Below are 22,638 nucleotides of genomic sequence, written 5' to 3'. Positions count from 1 at the left end.
AGTCTCGAGGGCCAGTTACCTCCTCTGGTGAATGCCCTACATTATGTCAACCTGCAGAAGAAAGTGGCACTTTGCTGCCTCCCTTTCTGCGTCTCTCTCCTGCTTTCTCATGCCCCCTTTCTCTGTGCTACTTTGAGACCTTCTAAAGCACGCCGCTGCAGTGCCCCTTCTCTGAGTATCCTGTGTTCCAAAAGTGATCTCTTCCCAACCCCATATTTCTAGACTGGACTGATCTCAACTAGAGGTGAGATTATCAGGTTGAAGTAATTCCCAGATAGGTATAAAGGTTTAGCTACTAGATGCCAATAGCACACCCTCATCCCAAGTTGTGACAATCAAAACTATCTAGACATTGCCCAATGTCCCCTGCAGGACAAATTGCTTCGATTGAGAGCCACTGTCCCATTGATAGTTAAGGTCTCAGCTCTCTAAGGTTAGAGAGAGTTCTTTTGTTCTGTAGGACCCTTTCCAGAGTATGCTGGACACTTTGCCCTCTTTTTACTGTCCATCAGTTTAAAACTGACCTTGGCAGGAGTAGCTAAAAAAGATAGCATGCAACTGGTTCTGGGAAGTTTTACACCTCAGTGAATTCTCTTTGGGGAGGTCTCATTTGGATCTTTTTGTAAGACAGGCATAAACCTCTTGCCTCGGTGGTTGATCCATAGAGCCCCTGGTTGGTATGCCAGGGTGACCTGAGGCTGAGGAGCCCAGTGATTTATTTGCTGAGCAACTCAGAACTAGTTGAAGGAGCTGCGAGGACCGTTGTAGCCAGCAGAGGTCTCCATCCACTTTTAAGTGATCATTTTCCTTCTGTGTCAATGTTTCTAAGAAATCCTAAATCCTAAATGCCATGAGCTGCTCTGGTGTTTCACTCTGACATCATCCTCGAAGCCCCTCTCCAGAAACTATTCTTTCATTGAGGAAGAAAGAGTGCTCAGTACAGAATTTTGCTCTCCCTAGATGGGATAGAGCTACCGTTTCTGAGTTGACCCCAAGAATATGGTTTTGGGATCTTGGTGATGAAGGGATTGCAGTAACATTTTGCAACTTAGAGTTCAGTATCAAAAAGGCTATGCTCTGATCAGTGTAGACAATGGCCAAAATCCTTATTGTGCCTTGGGAATTAGCATGTACCGAGACAGAAACATGTTTAGCCTGACAAGAAGAAATTATATGTTCCTCATGACCTTAGATTTGATAGTGAAGCAGCCATAATGTGAAATACAGGGCTAGAGCCTAAAGTAAGTAAGAGCTGTCATTAAGGTAAGGTTTTTGATGAAAAGTACAACTGAGGGCTCTGTTATCTACCCATGAAGGGCAACAAGAGTGCCGGCATACAAGGCATTGGACAAGCTAAGGGTGGCTTATTATTTGTTGTTGTAGTTTTGTGGGTAGGTTAAAAGCCAGTCTCTTCAATTAGTAGAGGATAATAGTTAAAAGAGTATCAATCAGCCTTTTATTGTCCTCTGAGCTAAATTAACTAGTTGATTAATTTAGTGAAACCCTAATTAAGTGTGGGGTTTTTTCAAGGGGAGATGATAGGAGATGATAAAAAAATCTGTGATCCTCACTCTCAAAGGCCTAACAGTCATCTTGTGGACATATGGGTATGACCACAAAGAACGTTGAGGAGATGGTGCAGATTTTCTAAAGTACATTAAGGGTCTGAAGTGGAAGGAAGAAGATATGGGGTAGGGATTGATTTATTGGAGAGGTGGCATTTGTGGAAGGCTTTAAAGATGGGGTGTCCCATCAACCATCTTTCTCACAATGGAAAGCAGGAGGAAGTGTGCAATTAAATACTTTCCTATAGTCAAATGGAACATTCATATCCCCATTCTCTCTTGAATCACAATGAAAAAGAAAGCAATCGAGGATCTTGGAAGGCTGGATAGACACTAGACTGGATAGTTAGAAATGTTTGTGTAGATAGGGAGGAAGGTGTAAATGGATCCCTAGTTTTATCTATTGAGTGGAGTTTCCAAACATTGTTTTATTGGTCAGTGGCTCCACCAGTAGTGACCTCTAACCTCAGCCACACTAGGAGGTGGAAGTCAGGAGCCTGCCTTGCCTTTGAACTCTTCTTTGTACTCAGTTGACTCGGAGCCTTTGAGGTGGCAGAAACATTCAGCATCTTCTTTTCTCTCTCACCTTTAATGCTTGGGTACGTTAAAATATTAGTTTTTCTTCGGCTTGTTGCACTGACTCACTCAGTTTGCCTTCATATTTCCCTACCAGGCATACCAACTATTTGGGCTGCAGAGGCATTCTTGAACATATAATGGGCTGATTAGGAACAAGAAAAAATGCTTCTATTTAAGAGAATAAAACCCCAGGCATGTGGTACCATCACCTACCAGGGCAGAATTAGACCTGGTGGTGGTAAAGGAGAGAGCAGAACAGACCTCAGAACAGCAAGAGTGTGTGCACTTATTCCCAGAAGCATCCCTAAAACTAGGCTCTCATTTTATCTTATTTATACATAATTTCAACACAATGAATTATCCGATTTCCATAGCCATAGTATAAAAATCACAAATTTGAAGGGGTGAGAGACTAAAAGTGAGGGTCTCTGAGATGGCTCGCCTGTCAGTTTAGCATAAACTGAGAAGGTGGAAAACCTATTTTAAAAATATATCTCTTGCCTGGCTGGGGTGGCTCAGCAGTTGAGCATCGACCCAGGAACCAAGAAGTTGTTGGTTTGATTCCCAGTCAGGGCACATGCTGGGGTTTCAGGCTCAATCCCCAGTGGGGGCGCATGCAGGAGGCAACTGATTGATGATGTTCCTATCTCATCGATGTTTCTATCTCTATACCTCTCCCTTTCTCTCTCTCTAAAACACAACAGCACAAGTCAATAAAAACATTTAAAATAATGGATCTCTTTGCACATGGATATACTGCAGGCAGCTTTGCAGGCTTCACTCTATCACTATGCTCGGGGTGTATCATTGTAAGATGGCAGAATCCTTCAATTCAAAGAAGTACATATTTGTTTGTGTTACATATTTTGGATTTCTGACATCCAAATGATTTTCACCCTGAAAACATTGAACATTGTTCTTTTCCTTCCCCCTGAAGCTGTTAATGAGGCAGTATCTTAAAGTGTAGGAAATACAGAAATTGATATTCCTTGTGATGCCCTTGAATCTTTAAGCAGAGGTTTAAATTGTTTAGTATCCTATATAATAAAAGGCTAATATGCAAATAGACCGAACGGCAGAACAACTGAACAACCGCTCACTATGACATGCACTGACCACCCGGGGGCGTGCATGGAACATGGCAGGCGGTGGCTGTGGCGGGATGGTGGAGCAGGTGAGCGGGGGTGCCAGACCAAGGTTGGGTGCCAGTTGCTGTTGTCAGGGCGAGCCTCTGGTGGTTACCGAAAATTCTTTGCTCCTGCGAGCCACGGTCCTGTCCAGAGCTTGCACCTGTTGCCAGCGCCAGCCCCGCTTGCACCCGCAGCCGGTGCCAGAGCCATCACTTGCACCTGCCTCTTGCATCTGCTGCTGGCACCTGGCGCTGGTTCTGATCGCTCAGTGCCATCAGTGGGTCTGAGCGGCAGCTGCTGGCCCTGATTGCCCCTGAGGGCTTCTCCATCTCCCCCTGCTCCTGAGAGGCAATTGGGGCAGAAGCTGCTGCTTGCACCTGCTGATGGTGCAGAGCAATTGGGACTGGTGCCAGGTCCTGCACTGGCTGTGGGTGCGAGCAGAGCTGGCACCATCAGTGCATGGGAGCGGCGGCAGCCAGAGTGGGCCTGCCACCAGGGAGGGGACAGGGGGCCGCCTCAGGAGGAGCCGGGAGGTAGTGCGGAGGATGGGCCGAGACCCACCCCTGTGCCCACCGCAAACTTGCGGCCCAAGTTCCTTTCAAGATGCACAAATTTGTGCACTGGGCCCCTAGTATATATATATTTAAAAATATTGGCTCATGTATTTTATAAAGGTTTCTATCTACATTTTTTTATTTTTTAAGTGTTTTGTGATTTATTTAAAGGTATCTCACTACAGTTTAAACAGAGTAGTGAGATAGCTAGTTGGAAGAGTAAGGTGAAGTTTTCAATGTGAAAAAACAGGATAAAGAGACGTTAAGTAATCCTCCCAAGACCACACAATATGTGAGGGACAGACAGGGAGCCCAACCTATTTTGCTGCCCACAAATTATTCAAATCACTGTGTGGCCAGGATTGAGACTGAAAATCAGGATGAACTTCCCAGTAATTCAGACTAACTGCTTATTAGATAGTCTTTAAAAAGTTATTACTTGAGACATTTAGATTGGACACATCCCTGGAAATATATTGTAAAGACTGTGGAAAAGATTTCACTTCTAATTTCCAGAATCAATATTGTAATGCCTGTCATTCTTATCCCCCCAACTGTGAAAGTGAAAAAATTTTAACTGAACTCTCAGGGCTTTTAAAAAATGCCTAATATTCGTGCCTCCCTTTCTCCCCCATACTCCAGTCCCCACCTGCCACTCCAAGCTGTTTTCCAACCTCTGCTTTCATACTTGCCCTGAAGAAAGGTATTGGATTGCTTACCCTTAAACAAAACACATTGACCTGATCCTGGAGTTCTTCCTGTGAAACAGACAACCATGGTTCAGATACAGAGTCTGCTCCTTGGCCAGTGGGAGAGCCGTGGGGATGAGTGTAACCACTTCATGGGATATTTTGAATTTCGTAGTACTTTTCCAGAGCGCTGTGTACTCTGTGTTTGAGTTTATCTGAAGGCATAAATCCATACTGTGGAGGATGCTGGCCCATGTATGTTGTGGAAAGCAGGATAAAATAAGGACTCATTTAATTGGAACTCTTAAGGAAGAGCATTTTTGTGTGTTTTAACTTTCCCCCCCCCAACTTTAGTATTAAGAACCTATTGGAAAAAGACTTTTGCCAAATATCTGATGGGAAGCCAAGAAAAGCATTTTAATAGAACTGTCTGAAATTTATAGTGCACTAGGGCCTGTAAATAAATTTTCTTGTCTTTAAGGTTTGGGCTGATTTGCAGTTATTTTGTATAGCTTCTGAGATTTAAATCCTCACAGGCCAGATGGAGGGACCATAAAGCTGCTTTCCTTGGCAACCTTCGCCTACCTTGTCCATGGCAAACATGAATGAGTAGTCTATGGAACTTAGTCTGTAAGTGCTCACTCACCTTATTGTGATACCAGCTTTAATTGTTTTTGTGACTTTTCCTAGAGCAGCCTACCTAAATAGTCTCTAAATTTAAGGTAGAGTCCTTAATTTCATAATGCAAACAAATCACATATGTATCAGCCACCTGCTTTGTTCCTAGTTGTACAGGCATGTTGAGGGAGATTTTAAAAGGGGGATTCTGTCTTTAAGAAAGCCCTCAAGAGTGTCGGGACAGTACTTTCAGCAAAATACATTAAAGGCCGGAAGTGCTGTGTAGTTAGTTGGGGGGGCGGGTAGGGGTAGGTGGGGGTGTCAGGGAGGGTGATGCTCTGTTAGTGCACTCACCTTGGGGGGCGGGGTGGTGGCTTCTGTGAGAGGCTTAGTAGGTAAAATGGAGCAGTTGGGGGCTGGGGGGACTTTGAATACCAGTAGGGAACTGAAGGAAATTCTCTGCAGAGAACTGAAGGCAAGGATAGTAATGACAAGTGAAGAGTAATGAAAAGATGTGTGATGAAAGGGGAAAACAGTTGCAATCAAGCAGATTGAAAAAAAAATATCAAAGAGCTGGAAGGGACCTTAGAAAAGATTCAGCCCTTTCCTCATATTTTACAATCACAAGTAAGCCCTGGAGTTTAAGTAAACTTGGGTTGTCAGGGCCAGACCTGAGGTCCGCTGGAACCCAGGTCTGACTCCCAGTCTGATGATTCTTTTTTTTTTCATTGTCACTGCAGTGTTTTCCAAACTGAGGACCATGATTCATTAGTTGCTCATGAAGTTAAATCATTGGTTCAAGACTGGCATTCTATTTTTAAATAATGAAATATGATAGAAAGGAAAATATCATCGTATTACCTAGTAAGGGTAAATATTTCCTGAAACCTTTCAGTTATGTATGTATATATGTAGGGAGTTGCAGAATAAAATGTGTTTATGTGTTTCTTAGTGTGGTTCCTAGTCCAAAAAAATTGAAAAATGCTGGTAGTGGAAAGCTTTTGAGTTGGAGAAACCTGAATTCATAGCCTCAGCTGTGCTGTCTTACCAGCTTTGTGACTTCAGGCAAGTAACCTGACTTTTCCAAGCTTCAATTTTTCTTCACTCAGGCCTGGGACTAACAATACTGTAGAGCAGCTGTATGGTTCAGTGAGTAACTTGCTTGAAGCATGAGATTCTGGTCTGTCTGCTCCATGCTGGCAGTGGTTTGGGAGCGCTCCGCCTGGGTCTGGGTTTGAATATTGGAAGGAGCCTCCTGTTAAGGAGTTTGGGCTTCAGGAACCACAGTGAATTACCAGCGCGGATGCATTATGCATTTGCTTCTGGGCTTGGAAACTGGAAAGATAATTTATTCCTGTGGGTTCTGATACACTCTCTACATCTTGACATTCACCTCGCTGTTTTTCTGTTAGAATCAGAATTGCTTATTAAAATAAGTGGTTTTCTAGCTGGCCTTTAAAAAAAATCATTTGGATAAAGTACTATTACTTTTCCCCCTTTTCAGTGAGAAAAAAATGTTTGAGGCTTTTTCCCCCTCTTCTAAGTGTCTCTGCCAAATCATGATTTTTAAAAAAAATGTATTTTTATTGATTTCAGAGAAGAGAGAGGGAGAGAGAGAGAGAAACATCAGTGATGAGAGAGAATCATTGATGGGCTGCCTCCTGCACGCCCTACACTGGGGGTCAAGCCCACAACCCAGGCATATTCCCTGACCTGGAATCGAACTGTGACCTCGTGGTTCATAGGTTGATGCTCAACCAGCCATGCCAGCTGGTCCAAATCATGATTTTTTTAAAATTTTATTTTATTTTTTTCAGTTGATCAGCATAGCGAGGTTCTCTTGCCAGGTTCTCCCAAATCATGATTTTTGAATTAAAAAATTAAAAAAGATAAACTTATGGAGAGAAATTAAAACTAGAATTGACATTTTGGGTGGTGAGTAGTTGAATCAGAATTTACTGGGTCTGAACTAAAAATAAAGGATTTTCATGTGAATTTAAGTCAGGTATCCTTTAGAATTAGCTGGTCGTCGCCTTCTACTGAAAGGAGAACGAGTTCTTCTATATGATCCTCCTGTACTCGCTTCTTCCCTCCCTCTCCTCCTCCTACCTCTGCCTCCCTGCCCCCGCTCCTTTCTCGCCAGCTCCATCCCATATTTGTAATCCCGCTGGAGAGCAGAGAAGAGAGCCTCATCCCAGATGAATTGGGCCAGGGGCTAAAACACTGCCATAAATCTGCAGCTCATTTTAATGCCACGTTAAAACAGTGTGAGCGGCTGGTTTCCGTGGCCCCTGCCCTCTTTCTTTATGGCCTTCTTTGGCTCTTCTTTTTAAAGAGGCCCTGTGGAGTAATTTTAAAGTTCTTATCAGTTTGCTGACAGCTATATGGGCCTTTCTGCCGAGTCCAGGAGCTCAGGCAGGCGTGTGAAACTTCTGATATTAAAATTGGAGGAAAATGCCAGGCAGAAGGGACTGGGTGGTGCAGCCATGATTTGGAGGTAAAGGACTAGCAAGATCATTAACCTTTGCAGGTCCGGAACTTCGCCATTGCGGGATCCATTTCTCTTGGTTGGTAGGGGCAGGGCAGTAAGGGTCAGGCAAGGGAGGATTTCCCAAGGGCTTTTATATTCATTCTGATTAGAAATGCCCTTCTGTTGACAGTTTGTGCTTTCAAGCTCCCGCAAGTGAGCTGGGCAGCCCTGAAGAGTTAGGGGAGCCAGGTTTACAATGTATTTTTTTCCCTAACGGCCGTCTGGCTGGCTAGACCTTTGCACGCCTGTCTTCGCCAGCTCCGGCTTGTTGTCTCTGTGTCCACAGCATCACTTATCAAATTTAAAGGGACTTTCATCAGTCTGCTTTGCTGCCCTTTTAGACCCGATTGCTAACCCCCAGTAATCCTCCCAGAGTGCTCCCGGGAAACGCCAGGCCCCCTATAAATGTCAGCCTGCCATGGCCCTTTTACTCTCCCTCACAGAGAAGCGACTGGAACCTCTCCCCTACCACTGTTCCTTTCTTTCTTTGCTGGAAAGCTCCGGCAGCAGACAGCTGAGGGGAAGGAAAAACCATTACCTGGATCTAGGCCAGCAGCTTGATGGGAGCTTCAAACTCTCTGGCATCTCCTGACCAGAATGTTTTTCCAGGCATTTCAGAGAGTGCATCCTTACCCTCCTCCCTTTCAGCTTTCCAGCCTCAATTTCCAAAGGGGGGGTGGGGGGGTGGGATATGCCCTCACGATGGGCTTCATCTCTGCCTGTCCTTTTTCTCCTAACTAAAGCTTTTAGGAAGAGGTTAGTAGAGATAAGCAAAATCCAATGGATATATATTTTCAACTGCTCTGCCCCTTTTGGCACAAACCCATTACTTTTCCTTTTTTTAAAATAGTTTTGGACATGAGCAGTTTTGCAAGTGTGTTCAATTTAAAATAGCCATTTAGCTTGAGGTTGGGGCAAAAAGCAAGGAATTTTTGTAGTAAGTTAGTGAAATTATAGCACTGTTGATCTAGGATTGATGATTTTCATTGAGCAGACAATAAAAAAAAATACTGATTTGTTTTATTACTTGTGTAGCTTCTGTGGGGAGGGTAATTAGGTATAAAAACCTAATACAAGCAATAAAACAAAACAAGGCCCCAGACTCCAAAGCAATAGAACTGCTTTTTTATACATTTCTGGGGACTGAATTGATACCCTGTAATTACTAAGAAGTTTAGTGAACTGGGTGCTATTGCTTATGGTATAATTTTAACAAATTTATTAAAATAATAAATAAATATCTTGGAGGTTCTCAATAAAAATGATTATTATACTTCAATACACAGCCTTTTCAAGGGTCAGGGTAGATGCCTCATTTGGCATTGGTTAGGTTAGAGAGCTCTCTCTAAAGAAAACCATGGGTTAATCCCTCGTAGTGAGTTCCAAATATGGGGTGTTGCTCCAAAAACTGGCCTCTGTAATAAAAGTATTAAGTATTAACTTGCAGCCTGTATAAGAATTGTCTAACTCTTTGGGGCTGATTTCCCACAGGGTAGGGCTATTTGTGAAGCATTTCTGAGAAATAATTACTCCCTGCAGGAAAAGTAGTCCAGGCTTTGTGAATTCATTATATACCTACTCAGAAAATATCTAGGTTTGTTTATAAAACAATAACTTGTAAATTATCAAGTGTTGATATGTTTGGTAAAGAATTCATGGTTTCAAATCTTCTGTAAGGATTAAACTGATCTGTAGGATTTCTGCCTTCATTTATAAATATTAATATGTATGACTAGAGGCCCGATGCCTGAAATTTGTGCAAGGGGCTCGGCCCTCGCAACCGCGGTGGCTTGCCTTGGCCCTCACAGCCCCAGCTTCATCTGGAAGGTCTGGTAGTCCAGAAGGATGTTTGGAAGGTCATTTGGCTGTCTGGTCTAATTAGCATATTGTGCTTTTATTATTATAGATTATATATTTATATATTCAGTCTCCCTTAGCATCACAGAGGTTGAGAGAATTTGGAGTTGCTTAATTATTTTTGTCATGGCATAATTTTCAGTTTTATAATAACATTGTCTTATAATTCTGTGCTATTGTTCTTGAGAACATATGGCAACAATCATGTATTCATTTATTTTCACTTTAAAGACCATTAAGCCATGGCCACTGTGGGTCAGTTGGTTGGGCATAGTCCTGTGCACCAAAAGGTTGCCCGTTCAGTTCCCGGTCAGGGCACATGCCTGTATTGCAGGCTCAATCTCCGGTAGGGAGTGTGCAGGAGGCAGCCAATTAATGTTTCACTCTCACATCGATGTTTCTCTCTCTCCCTCTCTCTTCCTCTCTCTTTACAAATCAATAAAAAAATCTAAAAAAAAGTTATTTAATACTGAATCAGATCAGGGTTGGTACGGAAGTAGCTTCACAGAAATCATTTCTGATATTACAGATACCTCTCTCCTTGTAACTTATAAGGGGAGAGGTAACTAAATATAACTTAATTTGTTATATTTAAATATGTACTTCCAATTTTATTAAGGAATTTAATGGTAGGGGAGCAGTTCACTTGCTATCTTTCAGATTCCAATACTGTTTACTAAAAGGAGCAAGTGTTTTCTTGTCAGGTATTTGAAGTCCATATATGTAGTGAAGTGTTTTTAACTTTAGGTTATTTTTACCAGGTCTTGATCTTCTAAATGTACCATTTGTGTTCTAGGAAAAGCTTGCAGTTTTTGGTTTCAGCTGCAGACTGAGGGCTGAGCTCTGCAATGAGGCATTTTGGCATTTGATGTGAACGACTAAAGGTGGTGGCAGACGGAAGGGTCAGAATAGCATCCTGAAGGATTGAGCACAGTGCGGAGGGAGCAGCGGTCCTGACTGTACTCCGATTGGCTTAGAATAACCAGAAATCAGTGTTCTCCCAAACCTCTTTGCTTAGCAGGTTGTAGGTAACTTTACATATGACGTAACAGCAAGCATAATCTTTGGAAATCTTTTCGGCATAACTGGCAGATGGGAAAGTATGGAAGAAGAAGATTTCAACTGTCTAATTAGCTACCATAGCTGTTTTTAACTGTGAGATGAAGGGAGGATCAGAATTCCCTGTGGGATTTTCAAGCTTCACATCTCTCTCTCTCTCACTGTCACTCAAATTCCTGAATGCTTTCTGGGCTAGAGGGTGTGGGTGTGGATTTCTCTCTAGAACCTCTGCCATGATGAACCTGAGTTACTCTTACTTGTGGGTATATTGTTAGCCTTCAGGTGAAAAAAGTGGGGAGGGATTGAGAACCTCTGACTTAGCATGTGGAGCTATTTCAAGCTTCTCTGTCTGTTCAATTTTGGGAGCGTACCTTGGGGTTTCTACTCAGAATCAATAGGAGAGCTCACATGGATGACACTTAATCAGAAGGTGGGGCTTTCCAGCAGCAAACAGCTGGTGGAGGACTCCTGTGTGGCTGTCAGGGGAGCAGTGACACCGTTCTCAATTTCTCCTTTCCTGGGAGTGCACAGGGACAGTGAAGGGCTCTCATGAGCTGACTGCTGACTTAGTGTCCCCAGCCAATTAAAGAACCTGCCAAAGAAATCTCCTTAGCTTCTCTGGAATCGTTACATCATGGGCAACAGTAGAGGAGAGAACGCCCCTAACGTGGCGTGACATGATGACAGCTTTGGGGATGACATAAGTTTCCAAGTTCTGTCTTCTTAGTCCCTTCACATATTGTGTTTGTGTGTGCATCTTAATTAAAAGAGGCAGGCAGGCCTTTCAAGTGTGCCTGGTTGGAGTGAGGCTTGTTTTATATTTGCCTTCTCTAATCAAACAAACGAATGCTTGCTTTCTCCGGGTTTTAACATAGCAAACATGGGAAATCTCACCCCAGGCAGATTCCTTTGCAACAAGTTGACCCAAGTTATGCTCTTATTTATTTATTTTTGATGACAGATCCTGATTAAAGGTTTCCAATCCACCTTTCAGCTCTTTCATGGGAGCCGTCAGGAGAGAGCTGGTCAGCTGCTAATCACTACCCAGGCTCCCCGACTGGACCTAGGGAACAGTGGGGCCCAGAGGCATGGATAACTCAGAAGTCTGGACACAGCAGACATGAGTCCCTTGTCTCTTAGCTGTGAAGGTTTGACCAAACACAATTTTATTGGTCAGTGGCTCCTGCTTTAGTAACCTTTCACCCCTATGGTTCTTGGTGGTGCAAGCCACTGGCCGGCCTTGCCTTTGAACTCCTCATGGCTCCTGCCACCTCAAAGGCTCCCAGTCAGAGGCTCCTGTTTTGCTTGGGATCTCTCCTCACAGCAGGATGTCAGCAGTTGGGAAAACTGATCCATCCTTAGAACATTGACATATCTGAAGGTGATACCCCTGAGACTCGAAACCTATGGCTTTCTATTTCAGGAGCTGTCTGTCATATGTCAGGAAACATGACTCAGGCTCCCCCTTTTCCTCCTCGATCCCTTCTTGTTTCCCATAGGACAGGAGATCATAACATGGGAGCATTCCCTACGAGTATTCACAAAGTCCTCCCCTACCTTCAAGCTCTTTCACCCACTTTCATTCTGACTTGCCCCAAGTAGCATGCATTTTTAAAGAATTTTCCTTTTAAATAGGACTAAAACATGAAAATCATGTTCATCCTTGGTGTCTGGAAGCACAATTATAAAGATGACATACTGAAAAAATAATGGGGTTTACATGTTCCAACACAGGCTTCTAGATCAGAGGAGCCCTTCTTGTGAGATAGCCCTGCAGTACTTTTCACTGCCTTCTTGATTCCATTCTACCTTTTGGGAAAATTAACATCTTGCAAGAAGACAGAAATATCATGGACTGCCCTCCCACATCTGCTTGGCTTCCTGCCTAAGGAACAGGAGTGAGAGCTTTAGTATTGAGAGGCAAACCCAGGGACCCACGGATGTTAGATGACTTCAATATAGCTTCTCTGGCAAGAAATCAAACTTCTCATTCTAAGAATATTGATAGCGAATGCCTCTTCTACTCATGATGCCTTTAGCTTAGAAAAAGAGCAAATGATCTCTGTTGACATCCTCTGCTTTTCTGGAGTTCAAATAGAATATTACTGAAATCTTTTGTAAAAAGGACATGCTGGCAAGGTCTTTTCCTGCCTCTGAGCAAAGGTTGAGTTTTTAGCAGCCCATCCAGGTTTCCGAAGAGCCAGGCCTAATTTTACTGCTGTCTTGCTTAAATTTCCCAGTTGGCAAAGGGAAGGGGGAAATCAACATTTCTCCTGTGTCTGGTGCTCTATTGGGAGCTTCCTCATGAAAATTTGATGAGCTACTTGTTATTCTAATTTTTATAAAGGAGGAAAGCGAAAGTTAGAGGTTAATTGATGGCCTGAGGTTACAAAGTTTATATAGCCGACTTGAGATTGGGTAGAATTTGTGGCATGTGATTAAAAAGTATGAAGTTTATTTATAATGCTCTATTTTTCTTTGTTTTGAGCACCTTTTGAACTTCTATAATCATCTACACTATTTATTAAATGCCCATGTTTGGTAAGACACTGTACATGGTTCAGAACTGTATAAACCATGGTCCTTGTTCTCAAGCGGCCAGCAATCTTGAAGGGGGAGGTATGCAATGTCACTAATGTCTATATTAGTTCGCTAGGGGTGCAGCACAAAACGTCATAGACTGCGTGACTTAAGCAACAGAAACTTATTTTCTCACAGTTCTAGAGGCTGGAAGTCCTAGATCAAGATGTCAGCAGGGTTGGCTGTCCTGAGCCCTCTCTCCTTGGTTTGCTGATGGCCACCCTTTTGCTGCCTCTCTACGTGTCATCCCTCTGTGCATAAGTACCCCGGGGCCTCTCTGTGCGTCCAAGTATCCTCCTCTTAAAAGGACAGCTGTCAGATTGGAGTAGGGTCCACCTACAACCTTATTTTAACGTAATCACCTCTTTAAAGCCCTATCTTCAACTACAGTCAAATTCTGGGTTACAAAGGGTTAGGGCTCCAACATATAAATTTTGAGGGGTCACAGTTCATTCCATACCAATGTCCATATAAGGTACAACAGCCAAAGTCAATAGGTGTCCTTTATTTTTATTTTTTAAAATTTCTTTATTGATTAAGTTATTACATAAGTGTCCTTATCCCCACATTACCCCCTATCCCCCCACTCATGCCCTCACCCCCCTGTTGTCTGTGTCCATTGGTTAGGCCTATATGCTTGCATATAAGTCTTTTGGTTGATCTCTCCCCCTTACTCCCACCCTCACCTAAGTTCCCTCTGAGGTTTGATGGTCTGATCGATGCTTCTCTGTCTCTGGATCTGTGTTTGTTTATCAGTTTATGTTGTTCATTCTATTCCATAAATGAGTGAGATCATGTAAAATTTATCTTTCTCTGACTGGCTTATTTCACTTAGCATAATTCTCTCCAGTTCCCTCCATGCTATTGCAATGGTTAAGAGTTCCTTCTTTTTTTACGGCAGCATAGTATTCCATTGTGTAGATGTACCACAGTTTTTTAATCCACTCATCTGCTGATGGGCACTTAGGCTGTTTCTAAATCTTAGCTATGGTAAACTGTGCTGCTATGAACATAGGGGTGCACATATCCTTTCTGGTTGGTGTTTCTAGTTTCTTGGGATATAGTCTTAGAAGTGGGATCACTGGGTCAAATGGGAGTTCCCTTTTTAGTTTTTTGAGGAAACTCCATACTGCTCTCAATAGGTGTCCTTTAGTGGCTCCTACTGTGGAATCCACTTCTGAGGTGTTTTTTCCTAATCCCATTCTCAGCTTCTTACCAGGTATGAGCAGTAGCAGTAAGGTACACCAAAAAGGCGGGTGGGGTGGAATGGGTAAAGAATAATCTTTTTAAAATATATTTTTATTGATTTCAGAGAGGAAGGGAGAGGAGGAGAGAGATAAAACATCAACGATGAGAGAAAAGCATTGATCTCCTGCCTCCTGCACGCCCCGCTACTGGCGATTGAGCCCGCAACTTGGGCATGTACCCTTGACCAGAATTGAACCTGGGACCCTTCAGTCTGCAGGCTGATGCTCTATCAAAACAATATAAAAACCGAGCTAGGGAAAATGCTCAGTTTTTCTATTGTGTTTTTGGAAAGGTTCTTAGCAATGAGATTTTTTTTTCATTGAAATTTGAAATATCACAATTCATGTTTTAATTAACAGAAAGGGAAAGTTCAAAGTATAGGAATATGCACCAGATTGAGAGCTTTAGGACTTTAAAAATGCTTGAAAATTTAAAAAAGATTTAACAATGCAGAAAGCCTCTTTTTGTGATAAAGATGATTCTTCATTCTTAATCTTGTGTCATTCAGATTGATTTGGGTGCAGGAGAAACGGAGGATAGTAAAAGGAAAAGATATATAAAAATATTGTACTTCTGTTTCTAAAGAGATTATTAACTTAGCCTATAACCATACATGCCTACTATTTGTTGACTCATAAATACATCGTCTGGATCAAACCACACAACACACGCCCCAACTCATACATGTACACTTGGGCCTCACCTTGTCCCATGTTCTAGTTCTTTCTCTGTATCCTTTCTCTGATGATAACTCAGGGTTTTAAACTCTTTATAGGAATCAAGCATGTAGTCCGACGCCATGTGAGTTGTAAAGAGCTTGTAAATACATACTGACGCTTGAAAAAAACACCTGGTCTGATTAAAAACTAACAAACTTAAGCAAGCGCCCTATTTTGCCATTAGAAAGTATCGCCCTAGACTTCATCATTTAGACCTCTTTCTCACATTTTTGTGATGACTAAGGAATATTTGCTGTAGCCATTTTCTCTGTTAAGTAAGTGGAACTAACTGCATATTAAATCTGTAATCACTTCCCATAAATATGAATGCTGAGACTGGAGGTGAACAGAGGAAAGCTTTGCTTCTAAGTGGGTGAAATGTGCTTGTATATGAACCTTTGAGAATTTTCCCACCAGCGCTGTTTCAGAATAGTATTTGGGTACTGGTCCATGTACTTGCTTGTTTTTCTAACCTTTGAGTGACTCATAGTTTGGGATGGAAGAATGAGATCGAGAATTCCTAGGAACTGAGCTATACAAAGGGAAGGTTGTGTCTTCAGCTGTTCACTTGGGATAGGACTGCTCTGATGTTGAGAGTTCTTCAGAAATTCTTGGGACAGTGCTAGGGAGACATTGCCTGGGACACCATGTAAAAATGTCTTCATCGAAGTGCCAGGAGAAGGGGGGAAATGAAGAGGTGGCTAGCAAAATGCTAGGCATGGAGAAAGTTAGATTTAAAGAGGTAAATACCTTGTAGCCAGCCAAGAGACAAGGTTTTGAGCAAGTTCTCAAAGTTCTGAGAAGGGCGAGAAAGAGAAAAATCCATTTACTGTGGCGCAGTTCCATTACAGCATTTGTTAATATTAAGGTGATTTTTTTCTTTTCATTTCCTATGTGCCAACTGGATAAAGACTATTTTAAACAAGACAAAACAACAACAACAAATCTGTGGATTCTAAATTCTAGTATATTTTTAGAAGGCTGAGAATGTGGGAATGAGGTAAAAATAAAATTGAGACTAAATCCTAGGAGTTACTAATTCCTAGTAAGAATCATGGGTTCTGTATGAGATCCTGGGAGAAGAGCAAAACCATGCTCACTAAGGTGTGACACGTTGGGTCTTGCACTGGGCCGTGGCTGCATTTAAACGATTCTCAGCTCTTCCCTCGGAGCAGCACAGCTTAAAATAGAGACCCTACTGGTTAAGCCACGTCTAGTCCTGCGTTGTTGCTGCTGCTGGGAAAAATGAGTGGTGATGTTGACAAGGGCATTCTACCTTAATCCATTCCCGTTTTCCAAGACACTTGAGCCTCACTCTAGAGGGGCTGCAGGACACCAGTGTAAAGAAGTCATGAGAACCCACAGAAACCCACTACCCTAAATCTGTAGTGTTTATGGGCCAATTTCTTGAATCCTTGCCCTTCAGTGGGGGCTAGTAAATTGTTAGTTTGGCTGGGAAGGTAAGTTCCACCCCCTAAAACATCAGGGAGTAGAGAGTACATCCTGATTTTTGTGTTAAAATTGTCAGATGAATTAGAAAAGGAGGTGATGGATGATGGGGAGTCAGCTGACCTCTATCAGAAGGACTAAGAATAATCTGGACTGTGAGAAGTTGGGGTAATACTAATTCGTGTGTGTGTGTGTGTGTGTGTGTGTGTGTGTGTACGTGTGTAATCTTACTGGGTATTGCTGGGATGTGAGAGTTTGGTTTTTTGTATTTAAAAATTATTTTGTAGTTGGTTACTTTATAAATTTTTACTTTTAGCACTGGCACATTTTTAGCTGATTCTCAAGGGTTTTCTTAATAGCAAATCTATGGAAAGCTGTAGGGTTTATTTTCAAATTTCTTTCCTTTCTGTTTTCTTATTACACTAATTTTTTAGATTTATTTTATTCTCTTCCAAATTACAAAATTGGATACTAAATTTTTGTACAGTAATGCGTTGTACATCAGAGTAAAGTTAAAGTATTAGATTAAAAGCATTGAAATTTCAGAAGTATTTGAGGTCTTTAACATATTTCACATCTAATATTTTTAATAAAAATTGGCTATATGTTTTTCTCTTTTAAGTAGATGAGATATGTTATCAGGCTTCAACTTAATGTTATTAATTTTAGTGAAATTATTAATGAGGAAAGAAAATGTTTTAATATTTTCTATCAGCCACAGATCCCCATAGATTTAAGGATTTTAATAGAATGCCATACTGTATATAAATAAACTATGTTGAAAAATTTATAAGACTCAGTGAATTCAACTTCATGGTTTTTATTCCTTTCAAAATACACTAAATATAGTGTGCTAGCCCCAGCTGGTTTGGCTAGTGGATAGAGTATCGGCCTGTGGACTGAACGGTCCTGGTTTCAATTCTGGGCAAGAGCACATACTAGGGTTGAGGGCTCAATCCCCAGTAGGGGGTTATGCTGGAGGTAGCCGATCAATGATTCTCTCTCATCATTGATGTTTTTCTCTCTCCCTCTCCCTTCCTCTCTGAAATCAATAAAAAATGTATTAAAAAAATAGTGTGCTAATTTTTTTGGTACTCCTTCCTCCAGGAGATGGAGCTTAATTATCTTCGCCTTGAATTTGGACTGAACATGTGGTGACATGAATAGAATATGGAATGGGAACAGTAGTAACCTTATAATGGAGAAACCTCACAGACCCCGTCTTAACCAGGTGACCAAGGTTAACTTCACCTGTAATAAGTCATGTTGATATCAGATATCTCCCAATACGATGTGAAGAGAAGGGCATATCACCTCTAGTATTTTCTAATATCCATAACCTCTAATAATTAGAAAACATCAGATCAATCCAAACTGAGGGACAGTCTACAAAATTCCTGACCATTTCAACTCAAAAGTGTCCAGGTGATGAAAGATGATGAGAGACTGAGAAACTGTCACAGATTGGAGGAGACTAAGGAGACATGACAACTAAATGCAATGTGCTGACCTGGGTCAGAGTTCACAGAAAAAGCCCTTAGAAGAAAACTGAGGAAATCTGAAAATCTATGGTTTAGTTAACTTCTTAGTTTTGATCATTATCCCATGGTGAGACAAGAGGCTAACATTGGGGGCAGCTCAGGCTGAGGGGAATCTGGGGGCGCTCTGCACTAAGATTGCACTTGTTCTCTAAGTCTAAAATTATTTCAAAATAAAAAGTTTAAAAAGAAAGCAGTTACAACTTTGCATGGTAAAGAAGTAAAAAACACACACAAATATTTACACTTACCAAAAATTGTGAAATGAACTCTGCTTCCTGTTTTGTGAACAAATGTCTGTGGTTTTGGGTAAAATTCCAGTGAGTGTGATATGTGTGGGTTCCTCAAGTGCCGTGTTCAAGTGATTGAGATGATGGGGCTGGAAACACTGTCCCCGAGGATGGAAAAGGACCTTGAGAGATATCACAGACTTCCAGGGGGAGGATGCATGTGGAGAGGGCAAATAAAGCAGCTTCGTGAGGGAGGAGAGAAAAAAGCACACTCGTATTTTATGTAGTAAGGTATTTTCAATGTTACTAAATTAACAAGATAAATGTTTTAAGAAAAAAATGGTGTACTGATAAATCCCAGGTATTTTAGCCTTTTATGTTTCAGGAATCCCTTTTTATTTTAAAGAAGGCAAGTTCTATTGTTGTTTATTGTATCCTTGAGTAAAGGTGTATCAAATACTTGTGGACTCCTCCTCCAGAAAATCTGGTCACATGGGCATTGTACAGTTTTCTAAACCCTTCGCCACATGAGAAGTGCCTCTGAGTGGTTTTGTTGATATTCTTTCCCCTCATTTTAAGTAAGTTGTCATCTAACTCTTACGTTTATAAAAATGGAGTAAGCAAAAGAAGGAAGAAAACCGGTCTTGTTTGTGGCCATTCTCAGCCAGAAATCAGGGTGCTTGGAAAGTTCCTCATGAAGGGCCTTGGCTCCCTGCTCCTGCGCGCTCGCCCTTATGGCACGGATGCCCGCTGCATAGGAAGCCTGGACAGGCAGGGATGCTCGCGGTCCCATTTGTCACAGCAAACAAAGGAAAGGACGTGGGCGCCTTTCGTACATGTGTTTGGAAAGACTTGGAATCCCTTTGGAAGTTTCAGATTCATCTTCAGACACAGCTTTGAAAAATTAATCCACGAGGTGTGGAAATATTTTCCAGCCCTTCGCCTGAAATAAATGGTTCTGTCAGTGTGAGTGTGTTAAGAGAAAGTTTCCTATAGCTCACATCTCTTGAATTTCCTAGCTGCTCAGAGGCAGAGTACTTTTGCATCTTTAATGGTGCAGCTGTGTGTTTTTTTAAGCTTTTTGAGGGAGAAGGTGAATGTTTTATTTAGTTTCCATCTCTCTACTGAAAACCCCCACCTAGTCATGCAAGTTGCTTACCTTTTTCATTAGAGTCTTTAACTTACTACTAATAATTATTTTTAAAGTCCCTGTCGGATAGTTCTACCATCTTGGTCCTCTTTGGGTCTGGTTCTTTAGACAGCTTTGTATTATGGCAGTGGGTTGTTTACTCTTGTTTTTTGTTGTTGTTGTTGTTTATTTGTTCCTGATAAATTTTGGTGGAATGATGGACACTCTCTGTAGAGAAACAGGAGACTACGGTAAATGTCGTGTCCAGAAACAGACACACCGCTTCTTCTGTCAGGCCATGCGTGTGGGAGGTTACTCACTCTGGTCATTGGGCTGGGTTTGGGTTTTCCTGTGGCTAGACTTCCTTCAGCACACCCCAGACTCAGATGCCGCCAGCGGTCAGCTGCTGCTACTGTGTTATTAGTGTGGGGCCCGAGGACAGGTTTTTCTCAGACTTCCCACCTCACCCTGCGCTTCCACAGGCCCTGCTGCCTGTGCCGCCAGGAGGTCTTCCCCCTCAGCGGGAGACTTTCACTGCTTGTGTGAGGTGCTGGCTCTTGATGGGGGCAGTAGGGTTCTCCCTACCCACCGGCAGGCCCATTTGTGGAGCCTTCTCAGAGTTCCTGCTTCTGCCCGTGGCAGCTGTCTGCTGCAGGGAATCTTGGGTTGGAGAGTGCCCTGCCCCTCTCTTACTAGTAGCTGACCTCTGCGTGGTGTCAGAGCAGGATCCTGACCTGCATAAGTTTTCTTACTTGTCCTCCAGGGACCGGTGGCTTTTGCTTCTGCTCCCACAGGGTGTGTAGCCTAGTCTGGGATTCCTGGTGGGAGGTGGCTTCCTCAGTGCTTGGCTTAGGGTGTAGCTCGCAGGGGCTGTGGCTTCAACCCTCCCCAGTGGCAGGCTGCCTTTCCTTCCTCTCCCAGAGGCAGTGCCTCTGTGCTTGACCTTGGGTTGGGAGCATTTTCTGCTCCTCCCGCAGCAGTTGAAAAGCCTTTGCTTTGGGTAAGAAAAAACTCCAAGAAATGGGCAGGGATTTTAGGTGTGTGCTGTTCAGGACTCTCTTTGGTTTCCTTCCCTTCTGCAGTCTTTCTCAAAAACACCCAGTAGAATAGAACTTGCAAATGAATGCAGACTACCCTGTGTTTGGAGCTTCCACAGTGTTTTACTAGCCCACTCAGTTTTAAGAATTCGTTAAAATTTTAGTTGCCTTCTTTGGCTGCTTTTATGGTAGCCACCTCTCCCTTCCATAGTCTTCCAAAGCTGAAATCATGTGTGTCCCATCTCTCCTGGAGGAGCTTGTCACCTTCTGAAATTTTGTTTTTCTCCCTCAAATCCACGTCCCTCATCTTTCATCTTTTAAAATTCTGTATACAAGATGCAGTCATTATTATTAAATGATTATTTGCCCCTTTAACTTCGTGGGTTGGAACTTAGAAGATTCGGAAAGTTCCGTGAGTTGCCTGTGCCTCCTTGTGCCGATGAGGCAGTATTGTTGGGTGGGTTTGTTCTTTCAACAAACACTTGACTGACTGCTCTTTGACAGGCACTGTGCTAGAGGCTGGGAATTCAGTGTGAGCAAAGCCAGATGCATTCCCACACCCATGGTTTCTGCAGAAGTACTGTCCTCTTCCTTAAAAGCATAGAGAGTCGGCTACAAGGCACATGTTATTGGTTGCTGTACTTGTCATTATAAAGTTCTGTCACACTCCCATTTGATGTATTTTTATTATTTCTAACTCTACTGTCTGATCAGTTGGATTTCTTTACTGTCTATAAGAATTGAGATGGCTGGAGTGTAATATTGAGATCCTACTCTGTCTCTCTTCTTTCTTCTTCCATTCCCAAAACAAAAAGTGTTAACGGCATTCTAATGTAAGTGATGAAGACCCTAAGAGGACAGGATGAATGTAAATTTTGAGGAGAGATCTAACATTTTCTGATTGTCTGTTTTGCATTAGGACTTTATAAGAAAGAAGCTTCATAAACCTCATCTCATCAATCATTAAAGCTTCATGAGATAGGTGTTAGGATCTTCATCTCACAGATTTCAAACTTGAAATTGTGCAAGATGCTCATAGCCATGGCTCTTTATACTATACTACACTGGCTTCCTTTAAACTTGTATTATCGCTGTTAGTTTTATGGTGTTGAAAATCAGAGACATTAAGTACATTTAATTGATGTATAAATGTAATTTCAATTTGAAGTACCTATTTGCTTATGGTCATTTTAAGTTGGCCTAATCCTTGCCCTTGAGGAACTTTATTATTCTCGTGCTTGAAAGGATTCTAGGAACTTTGTAATTTATATACTTTGGAGTATGCATGTTTTATAAAATTATGGTGGTATTTGTTTAATGAAGAAAGATTAAACACTGTGTCCACCGTTATGTTGGTATGCCAGTTCACATGTGACTTAACTCTGCAGCTGTGTAGCTCGCACAGTGTAGGGTGACTGGGGCTTTTGCATAGCTGGAAAGAATCCCTCATTTAAACTTTCCAGATAGAGATAAATGTGGCTCATGTTTTAAGGGGGAAAACCCACCCAAACATAAGCTTCTGCATTTGGATATGGCCAGGATAGCTGCAAACTTCTTTCTACCGACAAGTGGCTGCCATTGCGTTCTGGAGGGGCTGTAAATTATAATGCTCCTAAATACTTCAAGGTGGTACAGAGGTCCTGCAGAAACAGTTAAGCCTGAGAAGTTCACTTACCCTCAGGTTGAAACACTTGCGCTATGATTATTGGCAAAGCTTGCTTCCGTAGAGTGACTGCCATTTGGTGTACAGAAGGAGATGATTTGAGACATCTTAAATGAGAAGCTCTGTCCTACAATTGTGCCTTTGGCTGATATTCTAGGTGGATTTGTTACCAATCATTGTTTCCTATAAATCCCAAAGGCTGCTGTCTCCACTGTGATTAAATATGATCATAAAGCTTGAAATTCTTAAGTTTGAGCATGGTTTAATTTGAATATGATTTAAAATAAAAAGAACATATGATGATGGACCCATCTAGGTAGAAAGGAAAGTAAATTTTAGGATGTGAGTATTAATGTGTGGGCTCATGCTTCTTAGTGCATTTTTATACCTCTCAGTTTCTTGAAAAAGAACTATTTCCTAAAACTTACCATGTGCTGATACTCTGAATTCTCTGGAATGGAATA

The 22,638-nt window shown here is 42.0% G+C and overlaps 1 protein-coding gene across 3 annotated transcripts in view; it reads left to right on the top strand.

Annotated features, from left to right (window-relative positions):
- EXT2 (exostosin glycosyltransferase 2) overlaps window positions 1-22,638 on the top strand; it is a 124,204-nt gene that overhangs the window by 27,053 nt on the left and 74,513 nt on the right. The window lies entirely within an intron of this gene.

Source organism: Myotis myotis, unplaced genomic scaffold, assembly GCF_014108235.1.
Source record: "Myotis myotis isolate mMyoMyo1 unplaced genomic scaffold, mMyoMyo1.p scaffold_m19_p_10, whole genome shotgun sequence".
Lineage (NCBI taxonomy): Eukaryota > Metazoa > Chordata > Mammalia > Chiroptera > Vespertilionidae > Myotis > Myotis myotis.
This window is presented reverse-complemented; position numbering and strand designations above follow the sequence as displayed.